This window comes from Oenanthe melanoleuca, chromosome 3 (assembly GCF_029582105.1).
Source record: "Oenanthe melanoleuca isolate GR-GAL-2019-014 chromosome 3, OMel1.0, whole genome shotgun sequence".
In the NCBI taxonomy this organism is placed as follows: Eukaryota; Metazoa; Chordata; class Aves; order Passeriformes; family Muscicapidae; genus Oenanthe; species Oenanthe melanoleuca.
In genome coordinates, this window is record NC_079336.1 from 85,075,313 (window position 1) to 85,089,369 (window position 14,057).

At 41.0% G+C, this 14,057-nt stretch overlaps 1 long non-coding RNA gene across 1 annotated transcript in view; it reads left to right on the plus strand.

Annotated features, from left to right (window-relative positions):
- Positions 1 to 14,057, plus strand: part of LOC130250531 (uncharacterized) — a 46,939-nt gene that overhangs the window by 12,343 nt on the left and 20,539 nt on the right. The window contains exon 2 of the long non-coding RNA XR_008839996.1: positions 12,408 to 12,577. This is a non-coding gene — a long non-coding RNA (uncharacterized LOC130250531). The remainder of the gene's footprint in view (positions 1 to 12,407; positions 12,578 to 14,057) is intronic.

Sequence of the window (14,057 nt, forward strand, 5' to 3'; positions counted from 1 at the left end):
AGGTGCTCACTCCAAATGCTTTGTACAAGTTAACTTATGCCTTCTTTCCCCTGCAGCATCAAATAACTGTGTAACTGTGGCTTCCTCTTCTGAAGTGTTTTGTTCTGGTTTTGTGCAGCATGAATTTCATAGGCTCTCTCAGTGTAGGAAGGGAATTTTTTGTGAAACTTATATTTGTTTCACAGGAGTCAAAGGTGTGTACAAAATTTCAGTCTGCTTTGTGAGGCAGTGGCAGCAGCTTAAAGTGTAAGTGGTATATTTATAGTGGGTTGTAGTGGTGCTGAGTGACTGTGTCCAGATAAAAGGATTTCCCCAAACTGGGACATATTTACTCCCAAGAATTGTAAAAAAATAGTAAAAGTTTTCTGTTCATATACAACCTAGCATTGAAATACAGGAAAAGAGCAGAAAGAGTCAAGATAGAGTGAGAGAGCTTGGTGGTTATGCCTGGTTTGACATAAAGTATGCATTCTCATAAACCTAGTTTCTAAACTAAAGGGAATTTTGGGTAAACAACAGATGATATCTAAATTTTCATTAATATTGCTCATTCATCTCTACTTCTGTGCCTCTCTCTTGCAAGTACCTTTGCATGCTCCTCTAAAATATGTCTCTTCTCTCCTTTTCAAGGGCTCTTTCTGACAGAAATGCCCTGAAGAAGTGAGTCAGTAAAATATTTACAAAACTTCCCTAAATACCAACCATCTCATGGTGGGTAAATACTGATGTAAATCAGTGTGACTTATGATAACTTGCTTTATTTCATTATTTCAAACTTCTTCTCGATGTTTTTTTACAGTTCATTTGGAATCAGATTATAAAACCTTTCTAAGAAGCTTGTCATGTGAATTTCCTGTGCAATCAGTAATTAATGATGGTGATATCTGAAGCAAAGCTTTCAAATTCTTTAGAATTTTCTAATCATATTTAGTATTAAATTTTTCAGTTGGTGTTTCCTGCAAATAAGATGCTGGAATTCCTTGCATTTACTACTACATGTTGCAGATCACACAGAGCCTGGATCTGTTCACTAGCAAATATTGTCATCAGGATTGGGTTTTTTTCATTATTCCAGTTTTTGGAAAGGATGGGTCTTCCTGTGTGGCTTTGAACCTCTTAAGTCAGTTTTGTTATTTGTGTTGAAGGCTGCTCCTGGAAAGCTTTCTGTTTGTTCTCCTGCCTTGGCCAGCAGGGATGTTAAAACAGGGGTGCAGCTGTTCATATGTATAAATGGGGAAAAATATTTCATTTTGAACACAGCTAAATCCCTTCAAAGACTGCTACTTCTCTGCTGAGCCAATGTGTTATGTAAGCAGTAGGCTTCCCCCAGAAATGGGTAGGACTTCAAGTTAGTGCTAAGGATATTGTGGTAGTGTGGGGCCAGACTTGGAGCAGCTCTGGGCATGTCCAGTGTGAGCAGCTCCTTTTTCTGCTCTGGAAGGTGGCAGGGTTCAGGAGAAGAGGGGAAGAGTGTGTGATCAAGGAGAAAAACAGGAGGAGCTGAGTAGCACATGACAGAACAGCGCTTGGCACAGGAACAGAAATGTGAACCAGAAGAATCTCCTCACACTCTGCCAATGTTGGTTATGTGGGTGGGAGCTCAGGTGCAGGTGCAGTGTCCATTTTCTACAAGGGACTAACACACAACTCCCTGATACAGTTTAAAGAGAAAGGGAAGGGTAACTTGCCCAGTTAGGTGCTAAAAGGACTCTGCAATGAGGAGTCAGGATGAAAATTTGATTAGGGACATATTGGGATACTAGTAAAGCAGAATGTTACATAGAGAATGAATGCAGTGAAAATCACTAGAAAGAGTGCAGTTTTAAAAAGAGAATACAACTGCATTATGTTTAGCAAATGTCTGCTGGAGTATTGACTCTCCCAGCTGCAAGATTTGCCACCAATATAAAATCTGAGAAGAGATGAAAAGATGTTGCCAATAAATGTTCTTTTTAGCACAATAAGATGAATGCTGATTTATTTATCTCTAATATAGTGTCCAAAATGTATTTGGTGTGTGAAAGATCTGAGACAAAATAATATATCCGGATGTTGAGCCTAAGAGATTAAAATGCTGTTGCTTCTGACCTTTTCCTCCTCCTCAGTGTGCATTTAACAACACTGAGCCTCAGGCTTTGGCCAAATCCTATTCATGTTGGTGGGATAATTTCTGTTGCCTTCAGTCAGGTTTCTCTAGGAATGCACCTCATCATATTCTCTCATAATATTTAATGTCAGGTTTTAAGATCAGCTCCAATAGCATGGCTCCAGGCCTGAAAAATGACAGGAATGAAGTCTTTGTGCACAAATTTTTAAATATTCAGGTATCAATACTAAATTTTGACCATTATTTCTAGACTCTCATTTCACCTACAGGAATGCCAAGTAACTTTGTATTAGAAGTGCAAATGCTGTAGTTTGCTTCCAATGGTTCTACAAGGCTGTGAAATGATTTATTAAGACAGGATCTGTATCAAAGAGATTACAGATCAGAAGTACTCTGATTAAAATATTTGGCAGTCCATGTTTGTTTCAAGATATGTTAAAAGACTAAAAAGAATGATCTAGAAAAAAGAAGTTACTGTAATGAGCAAAATATTTTTCTTCTTAAGTGTTTCTAAGAACTTTTTCTATACTATACATTTCACCTCTTCAAAGAATTAAGGAATTACATAAACACCTGTGTATTTTCCCTTGCAGAAAATTCTACAGTACAGCCAAATGAATTCCAGATAAATCCTTCCTGTTTTTCTGTCTCACTGTGTATCAAGGTGATAGCTAGCATGCTATCCAGATAATTGCTTCAACCAGATACTTTATTTTCTGGGTAGCTTACACCTAAGAGACACATCATAAAATTGAAACATTAGCAAAAGCATATAACCTAGATATAAATTACTGGTATTTGGAAAATTATTAAAGTTTATAACCTAGTATATATAATTTTTTCAGGTCTCACAGACCCACCTATGTTTGGATGTCATGAAGGCCACCTAAATTTATAAAGGACTCTGAGTTATCTCAAGGTATTTACACAAGTATACCTAAACTTGTGTTGCCTAGATTCAAGACAACAAACTTTGGAGCATGTGGTCACACTTTAAAAGACTTCTGCAGTTCATCAAGAAGCCAAGGCTTTGACCATGTGTCCTCAGGTGACTGATTAGGTAATATTTGTACACCTCTACAGAAAAACAATAGGTTTGTATAAAGAAGTGTGTAAATATTAGGTATTGTGGTTATTATTTGTCTTTTTGCAACTGACATAGCGCATTTAATTGTTGGATGTATTTATTAGTCAATAAATCTATACTTCCATGGTTCCCCTCCTCTGCCTGCAGACCTTACCTGTCCTGTGAAGGAGGAACTCAGTGCTGTCCCCATGTAATGGGGAGGGTTTGGATGCTGCACTGAGAGTTATCCCTTCACCCCCAGGAGCAGGGTGCTGAGCTTGGCTGTGCTTTGCTGTGTGCTATGGCCTGCAGGAGGGGCTCCTGCAGCTGAGCCAGGGTCCCTGCCTGGCCCTACTGCAGCAAGGCTGTGTGTGTGGCACAGACTGCACGTGGGGGGCTCTGGGGGTGCAAAGGGGAACCTTCTGTGAAGAACCTTTGGCCCTTCCGTCTTCTTCCTAAGGTGCCCCATAGGGTAAACCCAGAAGAAATCTGGGCATCCACCACGCCTGGGGAAGAGTCTGCCATGTCATGCAAGACACAAAACTGGGTTTTGTTGAGGCTTGCAGCAAGGCTGGGACAGTGCAGGGCTTTGCAGGCTGTGTGTCCCTGTTGAGGGGTGGGGGTGTTTGCTGGCCAGCATTCCTCCACCCCAGTGCCTGTGGCTCAGGCAGTGATGCTCCTGCCATGCCCCCACACCCTTGTGTTGCCCTGGGCTGTCTGCAGCCATTGGGCCTGCCTGCTAAAATGAGGCATTTCTCCTCCATCTCAACAGATCTTGGTTTAATTTGGGTGGCTAGTGTTTACAGATTATACCCTCTACTTAATGCTTCTGTGACAGCTGTTTTGTCCAGCTTTCATCATGATGTAAATGTTTTTAACCAAGGAGCCTTGGATACCCACTAACATGGTACACTTTCTCATGTGTTTGCCAATTTGCTCTTTATTTGTCTAGGAAACCAGCTGAATTCATAATGTCTAGTTTTTGCCCAAGAAACCAGCTGAATTCATAATGTATATTTTTTTCTCTCCAGTTCTGTTTCAGGGTAATGTTTAATCCACTATTTAAAGCAGGTTTTTAATTCTCTTCTGTGTAATAAATTACCAAACTGAAAGAAATGGAACTAAGATCCTGTAGCTTAAATTCGTTGAGCTTTTGTTTTGAGGTTGAACAGTGAATCTTAGAAAGCTTGTTTTTCATTTGTCCTCAAACCTTGCCCCTCCTGCCCGCTTCTTTTCATGCCAATAAAAGGTAACCAGAGACAGCTGGGGGCTCTCTTTCTGCCTCCCTTGAATGGGAGTGTCTGCTGAATGCCTCTTTCATGTACCTGCACAAACCCTGCTCTGCTAACCCGCTACAGCCGAGGTTCTCAAAGCTTCAATAGGTTTTCATTGCCTGCATTTCTGCTCTGAAGCAGACTGAGAGAAATGAGTGTTAAGTAAACGCAGCGGCAGCCCTGCCAGCGTCAGCATTCCAGCCTGCAGTGCTGCTCCGGACCAGGACACTGCCAGCACAGACTTCTACACATCCAGCTGTCAGGGGGCTGTTTTACTTGCTAGTAGTTGAAAAGAAGAGGGGTGCATGGCAGAGCAAAGACTGGCAAGTCTAGTTTTTATGAGGCTGTTTATTTTTTTCTATAACAAGTGTATGGTGCCTTATGGATGTTGAATGGGAATTTAATACAGTGATAAAGTAAAATTGTAAACTTACCAAGTCTCTTTTCAGCTGCCTTTGTTCTGCACCTCTAAGCATCTGCAGAAAACATGTTCAACAGCACTCAAACACTTCTGTGAATTTATATATGATCTTATTCAGCACCTTCTGCAGAGGACCGATCACCTCGCTGCAGCTGATTGAAGTTAATAGAAAATGAAGGTGTCTGTCTGTCTTTCCATAGCAGGCCTTTTGTGTGTGAAGTCAGTGCTCACAGGCTTTTAAGTGAAAGCAGAGGTTTATTTTCAGCTTTATGTCAAGAGCATTTTACAAATCCTATGTTGCAGTTTAAAGATCAAAATTTAGGAAACACTGATGTTTGACAACAGAGAGGTGTGTACCTGGTGATTTTAGCAGTCAGGGCAAATTTCAAACACCCTAACATCCAACTAACAGTGGACTTTACACACGGAAGGATTGTGCATTCATAACTTACTAATAACAATGTCAGGGTATTGTCTGTTGTAGCAGGCAAAAGAACCTGCCCTGGATGAATTAGGCCTTTGTTTGCACAAACACCTAGGCATTGTGTAGGCAGGAAAATTTTCCCCCTTCTACCAAGATAACCTTATTCCTTTACCACATGTAGTCACTCATATCAATTCAAGACCTTCCCAAGTAAAGACAGTTTTATTCAGGAGTGAGAATGCGTGCTCAAGTAGTTATCTTTCTATAAATATAGTATGGCTTGTGCAGATCCTTCCACTTTACTTTCTTCCAGTTGCTGCTCCATGACCTAGAGAGGTTACTCTGTCCCAGCTGCTTGTTCAAGGTCTTTTGCTGGGTTGATGCTATTCCCTTTTCATGTAGCTGAGGTACTGCCCTTGCTGTTTCCCTTCCCCTGAGCTGGTGGCTGTAGCTGCAATGAAGGTATCTTGAGGCATGTCAGGATTACCTAGTTAGGGCACCCAGCATGGATGTACTAGTGATTACCAGAATAGTGCAGTGGTGATGGTAGTGTTGACTTCTCAGGTTAGTATCTGTTATATTAGGAAGAAAAGGGCAGGTGAAAAGGACTGTCAGTGTAGATGTAGCTGTAGAATTATTAATGCAGTGCATGTGTGGCTCTGCAGCCATCCTGTGCCACCTGTGGCAGACCCAATGGGCAGGCATGCAGAGGTGTCCTGCAGTGGAGGTGGGCAGGAGGGCTGGTTGGGCAGACACAGCAGGTGTGTGGCAAACAGCCCCACCAAGGCCAGGCATCTCTGTCATGCCCTGCAGCACCAGGACTCCTGTGACTCCAGGGCGATTCTCGATGCTCAGAAACACGAGCCAGAGTAGAGCAGTTCTCCCTAATTGTTTTCAGCATGAGCTCTCATAGCATCTGAAGTAATGTTTACAAAAATGTGTGTATAGAGCTACTAGTCTTCAGCTGCTGGTCCTAGAGGAAAATTTGCAGGCTGCAGAGTGACCACTGATGAAGAGTGCTACAGCTTCTTGGAAATTGGATGTAAAACAGCTTTAGAGGGGCAGCTTCTCTGTATACTCAGAACTAGGCTCAATGCATCTTGGATTTAAGGTGATGGCAGCTATAACTTCCTGAAAGTGAAGACCCTTTTCCTTTTTCCTCTTTTTTTATTCTTGCAAGAATATAGTGCATCTTGGATTTAAGGTAATGGCAACTATAACTTCCTGAAAATTAGGACCCTTTCCCTCTTTCCCCTTTTCTTATTCTTGCAGGTATATGTTACCACATCATTAAGGTGTCTTTTTTGTTCTTTTACTCCTGATCGATGGTGCAGTGTTATTTGTTTAGTCATTATTTTTAGTTTTGTATGTAGCTGTTTATTGAAATGAACTGCCATCCGGGCACCCTGATCAAAGCAAAAAGCATGAAATCCCACGTGTTGCACTTTTGAGAGCAACAACAATGAAGTTAACCTTTCACCCTTGACTTTCTTTTTACCCTAATTTTGAAAGACAGTAGCAAACAATTCAGCTAACTTCTTAAGTAAAAGAATATTCAAACTAGCTCGATTGTAATGCAGTGCTCTTTTCAAGTGAATGGAAGGTCTCAGGAGTAATGCATACAAATACGGAGGCTGGGTAAGTTCATTACTTTGGAGTTTCTGGTGTAGTAATAGCAGTGAAATGGTTAAAAGGCTGACTTTAAAGTGGTCACAATTAGGCTTCAAAGTTAACACCCCACCCCACTGAGATGAATGGGAGCAGTTGACATTTCTTAGTGCTATTGTTTCAGTCTGGCTTGCTATAGCTTCTAAAATAAGACAACAGTACATCTGTTTACATTCTGCTTCCGCAAACCCAGATGGGCTAGAAACTTCATTGTTTTTTAAGTGGGAGCTTGGATTCTGGAGAATACAGCAATATCCACAGGGTATCTGTAGGAAAAAGAGCTGAAAGCCGCCTTAATCACAGACATCTCCCCCTTCTCTGTAAACTTCTATTGTCCCAGGACAAATCTGTAAACCAGAGGGGGAAAAATAAAGTAATATATATTTGAAGTACTTTTTACTTACAACACGACAAGCCCACAATAACTTCTCTTCAAGTCCCTAGCATACAAATTTTCATAAATGGATGTGGTGTTTTGAGCTCTTTTAGTAGTTTGTAGAAGGTAAAGGTCTTGCTTTCACTGAATGTAGTAGCTTCTCTTAAGCCTCTCTTAACAGCAAATTCTTCTGTCTCTAAAGAAGCCAGAGTTTCACCCAGGAGAGTTTGAGAGCAGGTGTTACTTCGTGTTCACATGGGTAGAATCCTTTAACTTACTGCTGAGAGCATTACAAGAAGTAAGATTTCTGAGAGGAATATTTTGCGTGTTTCTGATACTGTCACACAGGCAGCTACATTAGCTGGAGTAAGATCTTAGGAGCTGGAATGGATGAATAAAGGTGCAAGTGGGGCCAGAATTTGGAGCAGATGGTGTCTATTACCCCATGCCTCAGTTCGTGTAGGGAGTACAGGGTGTCCTCTCAGACTTTTGTTGAGGGGTCTGCACGGTGGCAAACTGCCCTCGGTAGCAGCCAGAGCCCTATGAGAGCTTCCCTGATAAAAGCAACCCATTAGATATGCTTAGGCTGTAGATTGAAACCAGCTGTGAATCTGTCGGAAAGATTTTCCTCTTTGTGCTTTCATCAGGGTGGAAAGTTTGTGCCTTGTTTTGCATATATATGTATTTTGGGCTTCATTGCTCTGACTTTGTGAGTCCTAGAGGCTGCCAGTGATAAGAGCTCTCATGCATACAGGCTCCTTTTGTATCCTGGCACTCAGAGATGCTGCCTTCCTTTTGCCCATGGACAACACAGCTTGTGCTTTGGAAGTGCCACTGTGGGCTCTCCCAAATGGTGTCTCCCAGATTTCAGCCCTGGCTGAGCTGGATGGTGAGGGCAGGCGTGCAATCTGTGGTTTGGGCTCGTGACACTTGTTTCCTGCCCAACTTCAAGCTGCATTTTCTTCTGACTATAAAATACAGTGGTCCTGAGCCTTGACAGGCCTCCAGGTTGTCTGAAACAGCTGTGGGCATTTCAAGAGTGTAAACTGTTTCCTGTGTTATGTGGGAGCGTGCAGCAATCTGGTCTGGATGAAGAAAATACCTGTGAAAACCCAACAGAAATATTTTTTTTGAAAGTTTCTCTCATGAGATTGTTTTATCTTCCTATTAAAAAAAAATTGCTTTAAAAATAAAATAATGTTAAATCATGCTGGGAAGACCAATTCCAATGTGATAAAACTCCTACAGTGTGAAGCAAGAATCACCCAATTCAACTGCAAAGGGAAGGGCATGTTATTTAATCAAACAGGGTTATAGAACAGCATCAAATATGTATTTTTTATATTTGTTTCCATTTTTTCTAGTCCATTTCTGACTGGATTTCCTTGGTATCACACAGACTTGAGTTACATCTTGTGCATCTTCTGGAATAAAATAGATATCCTAACAGACCTTTGAAATATAGTTAAAATTACTTCAGTAGGTCAGTGACAGAGCTTGGAAAAGCAGTTAGGGGATGCTTTGCCCAGTTCTATATATTTTAATTAGCAAACTGGCCTGCCTCCCTAAATTACAATTGCATTGTGATACCTAAATGTTCAGAAGCCTAAGCTTTATATACTAACCCTAACACAGAGAATTTCTTTAATAGACTTCAAGAAAATATTGCTATAGCTTCTTTGCCAGTTCTGCTGTTGTAACCTGCTTTTTGCATGGTATTCAAGGATGATTTTGACAACAGAATTATCTTTTAGGGAATATAAAATACCAGGGATTAAAAGAGACAGATCTGGACAGAGCAGGACCTTGCCACCAGGATGACATCCTAAAACAACTTCTGAAAAACTAACATGTTATGGAAATAAATTAATTTTTAAAACATTGTGCTCTTTTATTTTTCTTTTAGAAAAGAAAACGAAGCCTTCCATTATAAGACTATTTAGTTTTGAGTAAATTGTGCATTTCTTTAGTGAATTTATATTTTGCATGCCTATTGCTCCCAGTCTCTGCTGGTCTCAGCTTGCTTGCCAACTGGTATTTGCCACTAAGAATCAGAATCATAGTTTTCTTTGAAGAACTTGGTACATTATGGCAGTCATTGTCCCATAGAAGAGGATGAAGGACGCAGTTACTCCTGTGGGTCTCATGAAAAATACAGTAGGGGAAGAGCCCAGCAAATTGAAACAATGTTTTTCAATTCATGAATACTAAAAATTGGAATGTCTTCCCAAAATAGCTCTGAAGTTTGATTTCTTATCGAAAGTTCTTTTAAAAAACCCCAAAACTCCCAAAACAGCTGATATTTGTTTAATCATCCCAAGTTAGGAAAAAAAAAGTTGAATAAAAATATATTTTTATAGGATTAAACTTCCACAATTTTTTCAGCTCTAATTATGATAAGGTTGTACAAGGATTAATTTTATTCTTTCTTTGTCTCATCCTCTTTCTGTCCTAGACAATGAAAATAGTTTAATCTAGCAGTTTTTACATTGTGGTCTGTGCACCAGAGCTGGCTTGTAAAACTTTTTATTTCAGTGGTTTTATTGTTCAAGAACTGATGCTTCCTGTTACTTCTGGCCATGCATTTTGATTCTGTGAACGAGCATGCTTAGACAAAAGAATAGTACTAATCAAGTATATACCTTTTGTACAGCTTTATCTTCTCATTAAATAAAAATGATACCAGAACTGCAGAGGTAACCACTCTTCTGAAAGGCTGAGACAACAGGAAAAAGAAAAGTCAGCAGTGAATAAGAGAAATCTGGGATTCATTCACTTCAGGTATTCAGTAAGGAAAAGGAAACAGCACAGGTAAATCATAATGTGGGATGTTGCTCTTACTGCGCAGTTTAAACTTGATGGTATAAAAACTGTGCTTTGGGCTGCTTTTCAAGGGAGAGAAAACTAATGGACTTTTGGTTCATGGCAGGGACTGGCAAACCAAGTAGGATCAATTACAGTTTAAACGGATAAGTGAAAGCGGCACGATCTTAGTTGCTGTGTCATACTGGTTTTTATTTCCATATGCCTTTTGCAGTTTTATTGTTCTAGTGCTTCATACTTGTGCGGTTTGAAGGTTGTTGTGTACGTGATTAGGTTCACTCCCTACTGGGATACAGGCCAAGATATTCAAAGATTGTTTGTATGAGCACCTCCACATTTTAAGGGTCCAAACCAGAGAAGTTTTGGAGTAGGGAAACTCAGTTGTTTGTGTGGTTTGTCAACACGACATGGAAAGAAAAAAGAAGAAAAAATGGGTGTGATCAAAATCCTTGTTCACTTTTCATGGTCTCAGTGTCTGATCTTTGGTTTTCTGAATTGAGGTGAGAAGATTTGGGCACTGCTGTCCTGGAAACTGGAATGTGTGCCTGGCCGTGGTCCAGGCTGAAGGAAGTAAAGCTGAGCAGTGACATCACCCTGTCTCTCCATTTCTCTTCCCTAACCTTCTAATTGCCCTAGAGCTTTATTGAAGATTTAGGTGTGGTCTTCTGGTAAAACAGTGGTGAGATCAGTGCTGACTGTACCATGTGTAACATAGGCATAGGTGTAACAGCTACAGTGTATGTATATTATAAAGCATAAATAACATATGTATTCCATTTATCTATCCATTGTGTGGGTGAATGTACCCAGTGCAGTAGCAGCAAGAGGACATTCCTCCTACAAGGACAGCATGAGCACTAGTGCTGTCAGGATACTTGGCTTAGAATCAACTTTCCCCTCAAATTCTTTCCTGCTAATACAGAGAAGTACAGTTTGTGTTGCTGAAGTAACTGCATTTACGAGAAATACTTGAGTTGAACTCAAAAAAAAAAAGTCCTGGAAGCATTTCATTAGGTTCTAGCTTTTTGATTGCCTATTTTTAGGACAAGATGTCAGCTGATATAGCTCCTTTAAAAATGCACTTTGGATTAAGGAGTGGGAGGGGGAGAAAGCAGCATAAGCTGTGAAGTCTTAATTGTTAGAAGTGCAACAATAGCTTAAAAACAGACTGTAAAGCCTGGTCTGACAGCTGGAGGAAGGGATACTTTATTAATAGTTGTAAGGAATGGGTGGATAGGCCTGAAAAAGGCAACAGGGGATATAAAAAGAAGTCTTGTAATATGACACCATTGCCAAAACCCCTTTAGTGAACAATTTATGAAAGAGCCTGCGACGCATAAGCACCGAGCTAATGGCCAGTGAAGGGGATAAACAGCTTCAGACCGGTGTGCCTCCCTGAAAGGGAAGGGGCAGCAGTGCTGCAGCCCAGCTCTGCTGTGGCAGAGTGTTCAATGGGCAGGAGATGGGCAAGGGGCTCCCTGGACAACAGCCTCTGCTCCCCTGACTCCAAGTTTCTGTCTGGCAAGCCACAGATGACTCGCCACTATCCTTGTGGTATAGTCACCACACTTCAGTGTTTTACAATCTGATAAGTCCCATAAATATCCTTGCAACTGATAGCCCTAATATGACCTGAGACATACAACTCCAAACACTCATTTCCTGCAGGAGGTGCCAGGGAAGATCCCTCTCTACAGAGATTTCGTGTAGTTAAAATCTCTCCAAATTAAATCCCCAATTAATGCACAACTGCATGTTTTCTGTGGCCAGGAGCTGACTGCATAGGAGATAACAGGAACTCACAGTCCCTCTTGTTGCTCCAGCTTCAGTGCAGGGTTGCTCTGATTCCAGACTGCCTGGGTATCCAACAAAGCAATGTCCCATGTTAGACTAGATTGTCTGTTTATGACAGATCCAGAACACTTCAATTTCCTAGTTATTTAGGAAAAGAAGGCATAAATGTCAATAACCCCTAGAATTGGGAAAGCCTTGGAAGCAGAAGGGCTGCAGTCGTGGGGAAGTTTTGATCTCATTTGAAATCATATATCCATAAAATCTCTTTTGCACAGACTTCCTGTGTCATGTCGTGCTGACTCTGTGTGAGATCTGACATTGTTCTTCACTCTTTAACAACGAGAGCTCAGGAGGGTGGGCAGGGGGGAAACATAAACAAAAATGTCAGCCTGATTTTTAGCATTGTACAAATTCAACCCAAGTTGCCTGTGCCAATCCTAATCCCTCCTTTCAGGTTTGTCCTTTCCATGTGGGTCAATGGCAGCTCAATTCCTGATACATCAAATCCAGAAACTTGCTGAGACCATCAGTATCTCTGGCAGCATCACATGGTACAGATGACACTTACTGTGTCTGTGGTACATGGCAAATTTGTTCTCAGGATCAGAATTCTCTGTGGATGTGGTAAGTGGATGTGGATGTGGTATCTCTGCTGCTCCCCTCAGTTGTGTGTTGCATCCATAGGAAGCGTTATTTCTCTTCACTTTTGCTTTAACCATTTTGTTATTTGCTGTTTTGCTTTTCCTAGAAGATTGTTTTCCTTTTTCACCAGTGATCTCAACCAGTTCACAGTGTTCACACTGTTCACAGTTCCTGCTACTCTGCAGCATATATCCTTTCTAAAGTGTTTAATTTATTGCAGTGTATTGTACAAAGGAGGCTTCACCTTTGATAGCTGTTTTTTTCTGTTTGCAAGGGGAACTGGCAAGCCAGGTATTTTCTTGAAGCTTTTCCTGCACGACTTTTTTTCTTCACCTTCTTGCCTTCTCTGGGTGGCACCAGTTCTGGGAGCAGCAGAGCTGCCAGGTGAGCTTTTGTGTTGTATTTCAGCTTTACTTTGGGTGGTATTTAGAAGCCCAGCCCTGCGTTCATGAGATATTTCTGAAGTCATAGGTGAAGTAAAAAGCAAAGGTAGATATTGCTTGTGGCACTGATGAGGAGAATTGGTGTTGCTAAGATGGGAGAGGATTTTTTCTGCTGGATTCTTTCCTTTTTTATACAAAAGAAATGTTCAAATACTGCATAGGAAAACTTACCCAACCTACTTGCAAAAGGAGGGTGATTGCATCTGCACTCATTGACAATTTCCAGGGTGAGAATCCATTATGATAGATTGTGTAGAATGTGATCAGGAGGGAAGGCAGAGACAAATTCTCTTTGGTGTAACCATGGATAAGATATATACCCACAGTTTTCTAATCAAAGCCAAGCTGGCGTGTGACAGGAGGGAGAGCACTTCCTCATCCTGTGTCAAGGGGCATATAGTTATTATTTCTGTTGGCACAGCCTGAAGTCTGGTTGGATTGGCTCCTCTTTTTTGCCTGGGTGTGCTTTTGGTGATCATACATCCTACCCATGAATGCTAAATCATGGTTTGATTGCACATGTCAGCTGCTCCATACTGAAATATGTTCATCAGAATTTCCAGTTTGGTCCCAGGAAGGCCTTCCTTACAGTTTTCTAAATGATGGGAAGTTGGTGTTAGAAGTGTTGCTAACCATTCTTCTGATCCACAGACAATATCAATTACATTAAAGGGAATAATTCAAATTTATTGGTTTTTTTCACTCAGGTTAGGATTGAAGGGTGTTGAGCATCCAGCTATGAGAGAACACGTCATTGCTTTTGTACATTATTGCTGTTATAATCCAGGTGAAACACATCAGGACCCACTCATTATTTAGCAGATTAGAAAATTTAAAAATATTAGACATTATGTGAGGCTGAAACTGCAGTCCATCCGTAGGGAGGCTTTTTGCTGCTCTAGGAGAGGCAAGGTAATGCTGTGCTTTGGGAAAACAGCAGCACCATTATTTCCAGTGTCTGAGGCACAGTCCCAGTATACAAGAGCCCACACCCTAATTTTTTTGACGTAGGCAACTCA